Genomic DNA, 13,798 nt, shown 5'->3' on the forward strand with positions numbered 1-13,798 from the left:
CAGCAGCCGAGGTGTTTAACAATGACATTGTCTTGTTTGCGAGGAATTGCTATATCTTCAGTTTCGTTTCTCCCTTGCTGGCTACGGGGTAGCATGTGTCCTTGTGGGCGGATGTTTCATATAGTTAAGTTTCCGGCAAGATGTCTTTTTGGGTGGATGTTCCATATTGCTATCTTTGTATCCTCCAGGATGTTGCTACTTCTTTACATGCTATACTTTTTGGAACTCTGTGCATAATTCTAGTTATTTCCTTGATTAAACTGGGAGAGAAATCCCTTTTATTAAAAGTAGTCGAAGAAAAGTTGTTGTCATTTCGTCTTTGTCTCTTGCCAATGTTTGTAAGTTCATTGCAAGCGTACTGTAGTTCCAACGGTATGAGTTCCTTAATCCTTATGCAAGTTCGCTGGACAATAGCAATATGCAATTTCCTTTAAACGGATTGTTTGAGATGAGTAGCTAACGATCAGACTTGGAGTGAAGTATGCCTGCCGTTGTTCATTTTGGTAATTGAAGCAAAGTAAAAGCTAGGATATCTTGATATATATGCCGTCCATACAAATCTCATATATACTTCAAACACTGATCCAAACACAAGAAATCCATTCAAACTTAACAATTGATCATGTGGTGATGGAGTGTTTCATCTTCTGTGCTGGAATGCCCCCACTTATAAAGGACATGATCATTGTCCTGCTGGACCCAAAGTAGTTTATCTTAATGCATCCATGGCTAGGTCTCCTTTGTTTCTTTATCTTCTATCCTTGATTTGGAGATGGTTCATGGAATCTCTGCTCCCGTATGCAAGTCTTCTGGTTAATTACAATTTGCAGGTGAGAGAAGTCCATATCACTATCTCCATGATATTTTTTTTGAAATAATCTATCTCCATGAACTTGTTGCCAAGTTTAACTCAAAAAAAGAACAAATAACTTACAGCTAATTTAATTTTCGTCTAGAATTCTAGATTTCTCATCTCATCTCTCAGTAGCATTTAATATCCAAGATAGACTAATCTCGATTGTCCACACTCCAGAGTCATTTCTCGCCATGTCAGCTTGATTGGTCAAATTTTACTGGTTATGTCTCCGTGCAAACAATTCAGGCTAAAACTAAAATCTAGTTTATTCCAACTACCTGTAAAAACTACATGTATTGATCTATTTAATGAGTAGAGTGTGTTTTTAGTCCCTCCAGTTTAATGAGTCACTAGTTACATACATTTGGTCGAACGGGTCTCAATCTAAAACCAAAGATTGGCTAAAACTAACTTTGATGCAGTAGATTTGCTTGTATTAATCTCACTTGCGCTCATTTCAACAGCAGAAGAAATATATCATTGAATTATGAAAACCAGCGCGTGTAAATAAGTTGTATGGAATCAAATGTCTTAGTGATATCTAGTCGTTAGGTAGCTAGCTCCACGTACGATGCTCCAGAGCACTCAAGCGCATACCAAACAAGCGCTTGATATCTAATATATTTCCCTTTTTAAAGAAAAAGCGCATACCAAACAAGCACAATTAGTTCATTTGGAATATTGGCTTAGCAGATCATGCAGGCATATTGGCCGACAGACCCGCAATTTTCTTCAGTTAAATCATTCTGTAGGCAAGTCTTAGCAAGGAAATCCGTTGATCGACCTGGATATATATTGGTTGAACCCCGTAAAACAATAGATGCACGTGTGCCTGCACAAACGAACTGATTGATACTCCCTCCGTAAAGAAATATAAAAGCAGTTAGATCACTATTTTAATGATCTAAACACTTTTATATTTGTTTACAGAGGGAGTACATTTGAGTGGCCACTAGCTACGCTACCAGACGGCCGGTACGTAGCTAGTACAAATTGTAAAGGAAGACGACGACAACCCATTCGTGCGCAAATTATTATCAGTAGCTATTATTAAATTATAACAATCACGCACATAATTGCAGTGGAGAACTTAAGCGATTCCACGACATGATGCGCACGTACAGGTTGGAGTCCCAGTGCAATGTCCAGTTTTGCATTTAGATTGAGCTGTCATCCGTTTGACCCCATGTGTCCCTACTGTTTCTTCGCATTGAGTGGCTTAGAGCATCTACAGTCGGCCGGGCCGGCCACTGCTAGTCACGAAAATCTGACCCAGCCGGACGTCTCAAAAGACCCTCAAACGTCCAGACTGTCCGGCACTCCTTATATCCAGGGCTGCCCGGGTGCGTCCGACACATCAGCCCGGCCCATCCTGACCCCACTCCATCTTCATAAATATCTCCAATCCGAAAACCCTACCTCACTCCACTCTCGATCCGTCTCTTCTTCTTCCCTCCGATTTCTCCAATTTGATCCACTCCGATGACTCCGACGACTCCGGTGAGTGCGGCGACCATGTCGAGCGCCGGCAGCCGCTCGTCCGCCGCCGCCGCCGACGAGTTGGCCCTCCACATTGCCCTCGAAAGGTCCAAGGTGGACACGGGTGGCATTTCTAGATCGGCCGCCTCGCCTCTCCAACCTCTCCCTCGTAGGCGCAGCGAGGAAGCCGGCGTTGGATCCTCCCGGCCCAAGCTTGGCTCCGCGCGGGCTGTGCAGTCCGCGCCTCCCCCACACCGTCCACTCCACCTGCCGGCTGCTACTCCCCCACGCGGGCACCGGTAGGTACTTGTGATCGCCCAGTCGGCCCGGACGCGCCCCCCAGAGTCGGAGGCGCGCGCCGCCCACCACAAGAGGTAGAGGGCAAGGGAGAGGGACGCGACAGAGAGCTTTGGCCGCCGCCGCGGGTTACCGGCGGAGCCCGACGGCGACGAGTGGCTCCTAGTGTGGGTCTACCGCCGATCGCTTACAACGGCGGAGACGGGCGCTCGGCTGCTCTGCCTAAAGAACGACAAGGCTCTCCGGCTAGCTGTCGAGCAGTCCGAGCGCGAGGCCAAGGAGAAGGCGACGGAGGCGGCTCGGCTGGCGAAGCTCAAGTGCTAGCAAGACCGGGCCGTCCGGCGCCTCAAGGGCCTCATCATCGTCTCCTCCTCCGACGATGACGACGGCAGCGGCTCCTCGTCCGACAACTCGGACGATCCTCCACCAACCGCCGACGGCTACAGCTGCACCGGCGACCGGAAGTGGTGAAGATCCGCTTTTCTTCAGTTTAATTTCAAGTTTTAGATGTAGTTTCAAGTTGTCCGTCGTTTATGTGAACTTTGGTGGTCCTTTAAACATCGGATCGTGATCTTTTGGTGAAAGTATTGTGCTTGCCTATGTCCGTTTCTATGTCCGTTTGCTGATCTACATAGTTTGATCGACGTTGCATGATTTGTATGGATATAGCGGATTGGATATGAGAAACATTTCTCGCAGAAAATAAGGGTATGAGATACATGTATATGGACGACGCTATTTGAGGAGTGTCCGATAACTGTCTGTGAACACGTCCGCACGCGTTTAAAGGGTCATATTTGTCATATGCGGCTCTAGATGCTATTAGTTAGCCATTCAACCACCGAAGAGCGAGCAGCAGCTAGTGTTACGTACATGTGGACACATGGGGATGGATGGAGGGCACCAAGAGGTAGCTGCTGCTATCTAGGCTGCTGCTACATGCACATTTGGAATCTCTCATGTCCCCCAACTTGCAATGCGAAGGGACAAAATCACACGCACTCTCGGATCCGATTGTTGCGGATGTCTCATCATCTCATCGATTGTTCTCAGTCTTGATTGACGTGCCTACACAGAAAAATAATCGTGCCCGCATGTGCGATCCTGGCTGTCTTGGCGGCCACCCAAGATGGATCGCTGCGATCGAATATTTGCTAAAAAAATATGCGTCGTAGCAAGCTGGCGACTGGCTAGGGCTAGAGATATGGCACAGTTTACACGAACGCACACCACCACCTACTGCGCGTTGCTGATGACCTGACCTGGTCATCCATCCAGCGGTAGATCACAATGAGTACTTCAATCATTCTATGTCCGGCCGGCCAGCAGTGCGTCATAGCACAGATCATCTTGACGCTGTCTATGTTCAACACACTGCTGGCTAGTCGGTTCCGGAGATGACACCTAAGCCACACCTATCCTGCATGCCATGGCCTTGCGTCGAGCTTTGAGTTTGACTTAAGGCGGGCAACGCAGCACAGAAGCACCGCCAACCTCTCGGCCTAGCGGATCATGTCCCCCACGCACATATATCACATAGATCGTCTCCTGCCTTACATGTCATCTGACACATCTTTTTTTTTTTCAAAAAAAAAAAGATGTGTGAGATGACATGTAAGGCAGGAGACAAGCGCATGTCATCTCACACATCTAGCAACAAGCGCAAGAAGAAGCACCTACCTTCCTTTCGAAATGGCTCTCAGCTTGGGCCGCTCCATCTCTTTCCCTCTCACCCTGGCGAGGTCCTTCTCCAAGTACCGCCACGTCCGTTCTGTCAGCCTGCCATGCGACACCTCCTCCCACCCGCTCCTCGCCAACCTCCACGCCTACATCGCCACCATCCGCACCTGGATCCAGCAGGACACGCGCTCCACGCGGCCCTCGCCGACCTCATCGTCCTCCCAGAGTCCCGCCACGCTACCTGCGACGCCAGCGACCGCCTCCTTGACGCCTTCCTGCTCCTCGCAGACACACACCAGGGCTTCCAGGAGTGCCTCCTGTCGCTCAGACATTCCGCCGCCGAGTCCCGCGCGGCGCTTCACAGAGGCGATTCCACCAGGCTAGCCTCCGCTGCGAGGTCGCAGAGTAGGGCCGATGAAGGTGCTCTCCTGCCTCGCTGCATCCATCTCCGCCGTCTTCTCCAAGAGCGCGCGCCTAAACCTTCTCACCAGCAAGGAAATATGTAGAAACCCAACAAATTAAGTTATAAATATTCTACTGATACGGTACTGCACAATAGTGTAAAAAATATAATACAGAAAAATAAAAGATTTGTACACAGAAGATAATCTTGCTTGCTAGTATCTTTCATATTTTAGACTTCTACTTCATTACAAACTTCATAATATAAAATAAGGTGTTGTGCACAGAGGGAGCTAGTGCAAACTGCAAAGTAACAACTGTAGAAGTGCATGTTCTAGCCAATGCTACCAAACACCTATCTGATGGAAGTGATACATTGATATATCAACAACAATGAATCAATTTATTCTAATCTGGAACTCATGCATAAACTCTTCATTGTTACAGCAGATATAGTGAACAACTGGTATGAAATTGACTGGTAGATCTCAATCTGTGCTAACCATGTCGATAGTCAATTTCTTTGAGAAGTGGTCAAACTGCAGAACCAAATTCCAGTTCCAACTTACATAGGAAAACAAAATTGTATTCATATTCAAATGCAAACCGAGTAACCAATCAATGACATTAATCAGTTTGTAGTGCATCAATCAATAGGTTTCGCCCTCCTTTCAGAAGAAAAAAAATAACTTGGATAAATATTGTACTTATTTTGTTTTCGTCTCCAACGTACAAACTAGGAGCAAAACCTCAAGCTATTATGGTGTAGAACACCAAATAGATTAAAAGATGGGAAAATAACCATCTAATTTCCTAATCTATCCATTCCAAACTCCTAATTAACGCCCACCACTGTACCCTAAAATTTATTGAACAATTGAGATGTGCAACCTAAAGCAAATCAGTCAATGATCTATGAGTGGTTACTAGGGAAAAGGGCCGTGTGTTGCAACGGGGATGCACATATTTTAGGGATTCAACCTTTTCTAAATTACAAATTCAAAAGGCCACCATTCTTTGGAACGAATAAATTTTAGCAATTATATCACACCCAGATAAAACAAAAATTATATCACATCACCACCTTGAGAACAAAAAGATGGACAACGCTACTGCTCTCTCCATGCAATAAACCGATGAAATCTTCTCCCTAACAATCTAGATGCGTCCATCTATGACAGTAATTAACATTACTCAAGAAAAATATTAAATTGGTTAATCATAGTAATCAATACATGGATTGATGACCTTTCACTCAATAGTAGAGATTAGATAAGTAGCACTTATGTAAGGCAGAAAAACTTACACAGTAACACTCCGTATGGTTTTTACCATCCCCAAGTACTGTATGAAGCATGTCCTAATTGCTTGCATTCTAGACAGTATTCAATGCGTTCAACTGAAGAAAAAACAACACAACATGACTCTACAAAGACGGGAAAGTTTGATGCTAACAAATCCATCAAAAAAAGGGTAGTGGATTCAAATGGAAAATAATCACATTATTGGCTATTGATTATTCATTATCCTTTTCCAGTAGTAGAGAAGCACTATCAATAGTCTCAATAAGTTTTTTTTGGATATTTTCAGACATAACATTCAGTTATGAGAGGCAGACATGGCCGAGGCAACGCCATCTATTACCTTCGAGTAGTAGAGAAGCACTATCAATGGTCTCAATAAGCTTTTTCAATATTTCAAAATATTCAGTTTGGAGAGGCAGATATGGCTGAGGCAAGCATTCAGTAGCATCCATCTCAGTTGTGCATTAGCACTTTACCTATCAAATTGAGTACCAATCATACTATCAGCTGCAACCGGTACTGTGCACATATATCAGTGGCGTAGTGTCCAGTAAAACTGGTTTTCCATGAAGATCAGAAAATTTCTGTCGTGGACCATCAGAGATCAGACGAACAACATGGATCAGAGATGAGTCTCTAGCAAGCCACTTGAACACCAATTAGTAGATAACCCCCTCTCTTTTATTCACCATCTAGGTGAATAAATCCTCTAATCTTCGTGCGTTTATGAGCTGATAGGGTCCGTCTTCGATCATCTGGATCGCTGCGAATACCTTCTAGACATCCACCGGAGATTAGCCACTGCCTTTCGCCGACGAGTATCGGTCGTTCAGGTCAGCAGCGATTGGATTCTGACCGCTGCCATGGGCCCTCCATCAGCTGCAACTGGCCTTCTGCCGGCAAGATCTCACTCCATGGCCTCCTTTCTGCAAACCGTGATTCTCCCTCCACCGTTGGCTTCTTGTGCCATGACTTGTCTTGCATGGCTGTAACTTCTAGAAAATCTGCTCTTTCTAATTCCACATCTGGTACGACAATCCTCAGTACGAAAATCTGCTCTTCCCAATAATTGGCAGTTTGTATCACTTATATCTCTGAATATTCATCTCAATTTGTAGGTTTTGTTGAAGCTCCAAAATAAATCATTCAGGCAAGTCAGCAACTCGGCATTCAGGTTAACAGATGGCAAAATTCATGCTTCCATCTAAAGCCCCGAGAGCAGCAGCTCATTCCACTGGCACGCACCGGACGTTGGGTAGTGCCTGTTGCACGCTCGAGAACGAGGTACTCCTCCGCCCCACCTTCTTGCCATGCCACACCTCGGTCTTACCAACCCCCTCCTCCAGATTGCGAACGATGGTGTCGAGGCATCGAGCAAAACCGACGCTTGTAGATACTCCTGCTAGAGGCACACGCCCGCACCGGGGGTCTCAACTCGAGGAAGAGTGTGCCATGTTGGAGTGCCACTGAACCGTCGAGGGACAGGCTGGTGCAATTTTCCAGCAGCCGGATCTGTAGAAGGAATCAAATTCATACATCGTCCACTGCATCCGTCGAACCAATGATGCAGCATCGTACATGTGGGCTTCTGCTGTTACCCGTACGACCAAAGCCTGAAGTTCTTACGCCAAGTAATTTGTCCGCGGAGTTTAGTGCAGGGCCTCCCGTCGCGTACCCCACGCGCTCTCCTCGCGTACCTCCTTGTTGGGCGCCAGTATGGCCACCGCGCGCCCAATTTCAAGCCCGTCGGCCGTTGGACTGGAAGCATGCGCCTGCACCACCCATTGGGGCTACGGCTTTGGTGCGCGCTGGGCTTCTGGGCGAGATCGCTGGCGAAGCTACCAAAGTCTTCATCGGAAGAACTTGTGTGCTGAGACGGACGCCAGGGAGATGGTGAGGGTTGGAGGAGACGCTGAGCAGGAGGAGATCTCCACGTTGTCCATCCCCAAACTCGCGAACAGAACCTTGTAGAACCCCTCCGGCGATTCCCCTTGTGCCTCCACGATTCTTATAGGGAAAGAAAACCGAATTGAATGGGCGTGCTCGAGCAGCCCTCCTTCTCTAGGGTGTGCTTCGCCTAAGAAACGTGTGAATCGTTATGTTTAGCCAAAAAAAATCTTCCTTCTTTTAAATCTCAGCCGTCAAACTTTAAGATTTACACAAAAGTTAACGAATATAAACACATGACGTATGGAGAACTATGAAAGTCTCCGTCATTTATTATTAGATAAAGAATCAAGAGCTTTGGAGTTAATTTGACTTTGGAATTGCAGCAAATCTACACTGTCAAAGGTGACATTGGGAATTTTAATTAACACCAAAATGCGCCAGTCTAGCTGTTCTAGTTTGATCTACTGGCCTGCCCTGATCGAGGTGCTGACATACACTGAAATACAAACACGGTTTTCTCTGACACGAATAAACTTTATCAAATGTGTTGTTAATAAATAATAAGTGGATAAAAATATGGACAGTTGAACTGTCACGGCCAGAGGGACAAAGCCACACTTTTGAGAGCACCCCGCACCCCCGCGTCGCCCCCGCTCGGGCGACACGGCCGGGACGCAACCCTAGCCGCCGGGGGCTCCCCGTCCTTCTACCCCTCCCTCCGCCGCCGCCGAAGGACGCCGCCGACCTATAGCGCGGGGGCTGACTGCGGTGGCGGGGGCCTTCCCTCTCTCCTGCGCCATGGGGGCGGTGCGGAGCCCCGCGGTGTGTGGAGGCACGGCCGATCTAGCCTTGGTGGCGTGGCGGGTCTGCCTTCCGGCGGCGCGTGGCGGCCGCCTCGGCCTAGGGCGGATGGTGGCAGGTGCGACGGCTGGCCCTGCTTCAGGCAGCGACCTTGGCTACGTTCGGCGGCGGCGGACGGGTCAGCGGCGATGGACCATCTGACCTCGGTTCGGTGGCGGCGGCATGGAGGGCCTGGTGGTTGGGTCGGCGCCATGTGTGGTTTGCCCTCCGGACAGATCTGATCTGGCCGGTGTGACCTGCTCAATGTGCGGCGGCTCAGATCGGCGGCGACCCGTGCACATGATGCTTGATGGAGGTTCCTCGAGCGGATCCGGGTGAAAACCTAGTTCTCGGCTCGATGCCAAGACCGGCGTTGGCGGCACTCTTTTGTCTCATTACCTTCTTGAAGGCATCGCCGTGGAGAAGCTCGAGACCTCTATCCGCTACCTCTGGGGGAAACCCTAGATCAGTAGATCAGATGACGGCGGCGCGTTGGTGTCGTTTCCTCCTTGGGGGCGTCATTCTTGGAGGCGTACACGGGATCGAGGGACCAGTGGGCGGATTTTTTTGGTGGAGCGGTGCTTCATCCTACACATTGATGACGGCAGATCTCGGCGGCGTGGTGCAGTGGAGACTCGGCACCCGATGTGCGGTGATGGACTCGCACAGGAGGAGGTTGTTGTCTGGCGTCATGGTGGCGTCGATGGCAGAGTGGCCTGACAAGGTAGAAGCCTCAATATCTGCTCTGAAGACGGACCAGTGGAAGATGGCGGCGACGACACATATGAGTGCGTCAGACCAGTTTATGCCCCAGAACCGGTATTTGGCTTGGCTGGGGCTTCTGGCTTTTGATAATAGGCTTAGGTGAGTGGACTGGGTATTTGGCCCATTTAGCGCCCCTTCATCATATGGATAGGAGTAGTGGCATATGATGTCAAGATGACGGATTCAGGCATATTGTTATAATACTTTGTAAGGTTATCGAGAATAATCAATAAAGTTGCCGCATGCATCTCCCAGATGCAGAGGCCGGGAGTCATCCTCCTTTTTAAAAAAAAACTGTCATGGCCAGAAAGATATATACGCACTAAATTATTACGAGAAATATAGTAACTCATATATATATAGCGGAACTTTGGTTTTGAATTTGTTTGTAGTTTTGCTTGATTAAAATGTTAGCATACTTTTTCTAGTCAAAGTGAGTTATTTTGGAGTGAAATCACGTCCCCAGACCAGAGGGTATGGCCTATCCATCCATCTATTGACCAGTTCGCCATTTGGCTTAATAGGGTCGGTCTTTCACAGTTAATCAGCGCAGCCAAACACGACGCTTGGAATTTAAACAGCAGAACTATCCCCGGTCTAAGGCATATAGCCTTCCTAGTTGCTCATTAGTTTGATCGAAGTGGTTTTATTCTAGCCGTATATGCTACTCCGATCTAGGCATGGACTTTACTCCAGTGTAGCTGTATATCCTACTCCGATCTAGGCATGTACTTTACTCTGGTCTAGCAGTATATCCTACTCCGATGTAGACATTTTTTCAAAAGCACTCAAAATGAATTTTATGTTTTTAGTGTTGTTTTCATCATCTTGTAGAAGAAAAAAAATGTGTCATCAACATATTGCGACATCTTGACATATTGACTCCTTTGTGGAAATTCTCCGAAGAACTCCATTCACAAAGTCATTTTGCTTAGTTTTTCCGTAATAATGGCCGAAGCACCGGCAACTAAATCAAATAATAAATGGGAGAGAGCATCTCTGTCGGTGTCAAAACCGGCGGATCTTGGGTAGGGGGTCCCGAATTGTGCGTCTAGGCGAATGGTAACAGGAGGCAGGGGACACGATGTTTTATCCAGGTTCGGGCCCTCTTGATGGAGGTAAAACCCTACGTCCTGCTTGATTAATATTGATGATATGGGTAGTACAAGAGTAGATCTACCACGAGATCAGAGAGGCTAAACCCTAGAAGCTAGCCTATGGTATGATTGTTGTTCTGTATGTTCTATCGACTAGCCTGGCCCTGATTTATATAATGCACCAGAGGCCTAGGTTAACAAGAGTCCTAGCCGAATACGCCGGTGGGGAGAAGTCCTTGTCTTGATCGCCAAGTCTTTGTGGAATCTTCCTTGTATGCGGCAGCTGTCCGAACTAGCCCATGAGTATACGGCCATGGGGGGCCTCGGCCCAATCTAATAGATCGGGAGACGACGTGGTGAGTACCCCCTAGTCCAGGACACCGTCAGTAGCCCCCTGAACTGGTCTTCAAGTTAGGGACGCTCCTCGATTATTCCGAATTGTTCTTCATCTTCGGTCGTCGGTCTTGAAAACTGGTTCAACAAATCTTCTTTATCTTCGATCTTGAGGATCGCCGAAATGCATTCGACGAGTTTACACGTCGGGGTATCCGAGGAGCCCCTTTAAGTTTTCGGCCTTTACCAATGCCTTGTTATTTTTATGCCACACCTCGGATTTGAAGTTGTTTCCGGGCGGCAGCGTCCTCTTGCATCCGAGCTCCAACGCCGGACTGTATTCGAGGTATCTTTTGCAACCGAGCACCAACGCCGGACCGCTTCCCAGCTCTAACGCCGGAATGTATCCGAGCTCCAACGCCGGACTATGTATCCGAGCTCTAACGCTGGACTGTATATCCAAGCTCCAACGTCGGACTGTATCCGAGCTCCAACGCCGGACTATATCCAGGTGTCGTAAATCACCTTGGTTCAAAGAAGTTTGAAGGAGTTTAGCCGAGCTTAATGCTGTAAATGCCCTCTATGGAGCCAGCCACTAGCGCCCGAGCTTTATGCCGGGCTGCTTTCGAGGTGGTGCACCACCCCGAATGTGGGCCGATTTTTGTGAATATTTTTTATTGGTGCAATTTATTCTCTGCTGAGATATATAGCCAGTAGCCCTCAAGGTGTGTATCGGTCTAAAACCTGAGATGCACCTGAAGGATGACGTAAGACCGCTGATCCCAGTAGCCGCTGAGAATCAGGTTGATTTGCAAAATCGGCCTGAGGATCATGTCCAAGCTCGGCAGAATACTTCGGAACACTAAAAGCGGCGTGCTCAGTCTTCGAGGCTCAGGTTGGGTGCGGCCGACCAACCTGAGGATCAAAATCTCCTCGGAAACTATATTGCACATAAAATTTTCTGCATTGGACAAGCAATGCAGTAGCCCCCGAGACATTGGTCAGGTGGTAACACCAGATCAGGGGATCAATGTGCCCCTTTAATATTTATAAATAATAAGCCCGAAGCCCAGTAGCCCCCGAGGCTTAATGCGGGCACGGGTGGCTGAATTAAGGATCAATATCCATAGTAAAATCACAAATTATGTGTAATGACTCTATGTATCCAAGTACTTTACGTCATTAATGCTCGGATCCGCATTGTACAAAACTTTGTTGACCGACCATCGGCTTCCACCTCCTCGGTCAGTAGCCGAGGAGTGTTTGTCCTACTTTATAAAGCCTTTATGAGGGCAAAGATTTACAACAAACAAGGCAATCTGGCCATACGGTTTTATAAACAAAGGTACGCAGAGAGTTATATTACTGTTTAACAGAAGAAATGTCTTCCAAAGAAAATAGTCCCGCTATCGGTTCCTTTCTTTGGGTTGTCATGCTAAGCATGATCATTAAACCTCAGCTCTAATGTAAGAGCAAAATATTAAGGATTTAGTTTGGGAGGCCAGTTAATAGCCCCCGGTAGTGTTTGGCGATAGTCGGGGTCAAGCCGTAAACACTTCGGCCAATGTTATGAACGACTCATCATTTAATATAGTCATCGGATCGCTGACCAGTTTACGCCTACTGTGAAAGTCAGTTTTCGGCTTTCTCCACTGAGGTGCTTAACCGTGTGAGCTGGAAGCACAATCACAGTGGTTCTCCCTTTGCACGCCTAGCCGAACAAAACGGAACGTAGGAAGCAAGTGCAGGAGCGGGGCAACCCAACTATTGACCGAAGACACAATTCGAAACCGATGCATATATAGCAATATCTGAGAATGTTTTTGCCGAATCCCTAAAGGTGTCTGGCGTTGCACTGCGAGACTAATGCTGGAAAAGCACAAATAGTTTAAAAGTGCCAAAAAGCTTGGAAAACCAAGAAACGTCAGTAAAAACATGACGTCCGAACAATATCAAGTGTTCGGTGCCAATCCGAAAGTTGGTCTTAGAAAAAAGAAGTGCTTTTGTCGTGCTTTAACATGATACATCCTATCTCAAGACTTCAAGCGGGTCAGCCTACGGCTTTAACCTCCTATCCCGAGGGCGGAGTACTTCTCATCAGGCCAGTTTAGCAAACTAAACTCTAGCGGTTTTGAGAGAGAAATTAGGCTCCCCGGCTAGTGACCGCACACTCGTGTCGAAAAAAAGAGTGATAAATAATAATAATAATAATAATAAAACTTTGCAACGACTAAGAAGAAGAACACTTATTATAAAACGGCTCAAATAAACTTAAGAGCCCCAAGTGACTTGGGTAGAAGAATGATTGCATGTACCAAAGCACTTATATCATATCTATGTTCAACCGAACTTTAAACGCGTCTTAACCGACCGTCAGCTTCTCCCTCTTCGGTCAAGGACCGAAAAGTGTTATGTACTCCATCAGTCGAGAATATCGACGGTGTTTCCAATAACCAGGCAATCAGGCCATAAGGCTGTAACAGACAAAGCGCGCTCAGGGAACTTGTGCTATATTACCGTGAAGTGTAAGAAACATCTTCGAAGAAAATAGTACCCCCACTGATACCTTTCTTCGGTGCTCATTGTTATTATGAGACTTGTGCAATAGATTTTTTATACTCATGAGTTCTGTTGTGTGCCGACCATCATTGAAAACTATAAGAGCGCTAGCTTTCGGCTTCACCCAGTCTAAGGTCCGGCTCGGGCGACCCGATCGTGACAATCGCAGAGGTGCTCCCTTTACTTCCTAGCCGAACAATCGGGAACGTAGGGGTAAACACAGGAGTGAGGCAACCCAGCTTGCAAATCGCTTAAGTCAATATGGTGCATATTGTGGCGTAATACACGAACAAGGA

At 47.2% G+C, this 13,798-nt stretch overlaps 1 pseudogene; it reads left to right on the forward strand.

Annotated features, from left to right (window-relative positions):
• Positions 1-4,324: 4,324 nt before the first annotated feature.
• LOC147962419 (uncharacterized) lies at positions 4,325-4,834 on the forward strand (annotated as a pseudogene).
• The last annotated feature ends 8,964 nt before the right edge of the window (positions 4,835-13,798 follow it).

The sequence above is a fragment of the Triticum urartu genome, chromosome 7A, assembly GCF_056163025.1.
Source record: "Triticum urartu cultivar PI428250 chromosome 7A, HENAU_Tu73, whole genome shotgun sequence".
Lineage (NCBI taxonomy): Eukaryota > Viridiplantae > Streptophyta > Magnoliopsida > Poales > Poaceae > Triticum > Triticum urartu.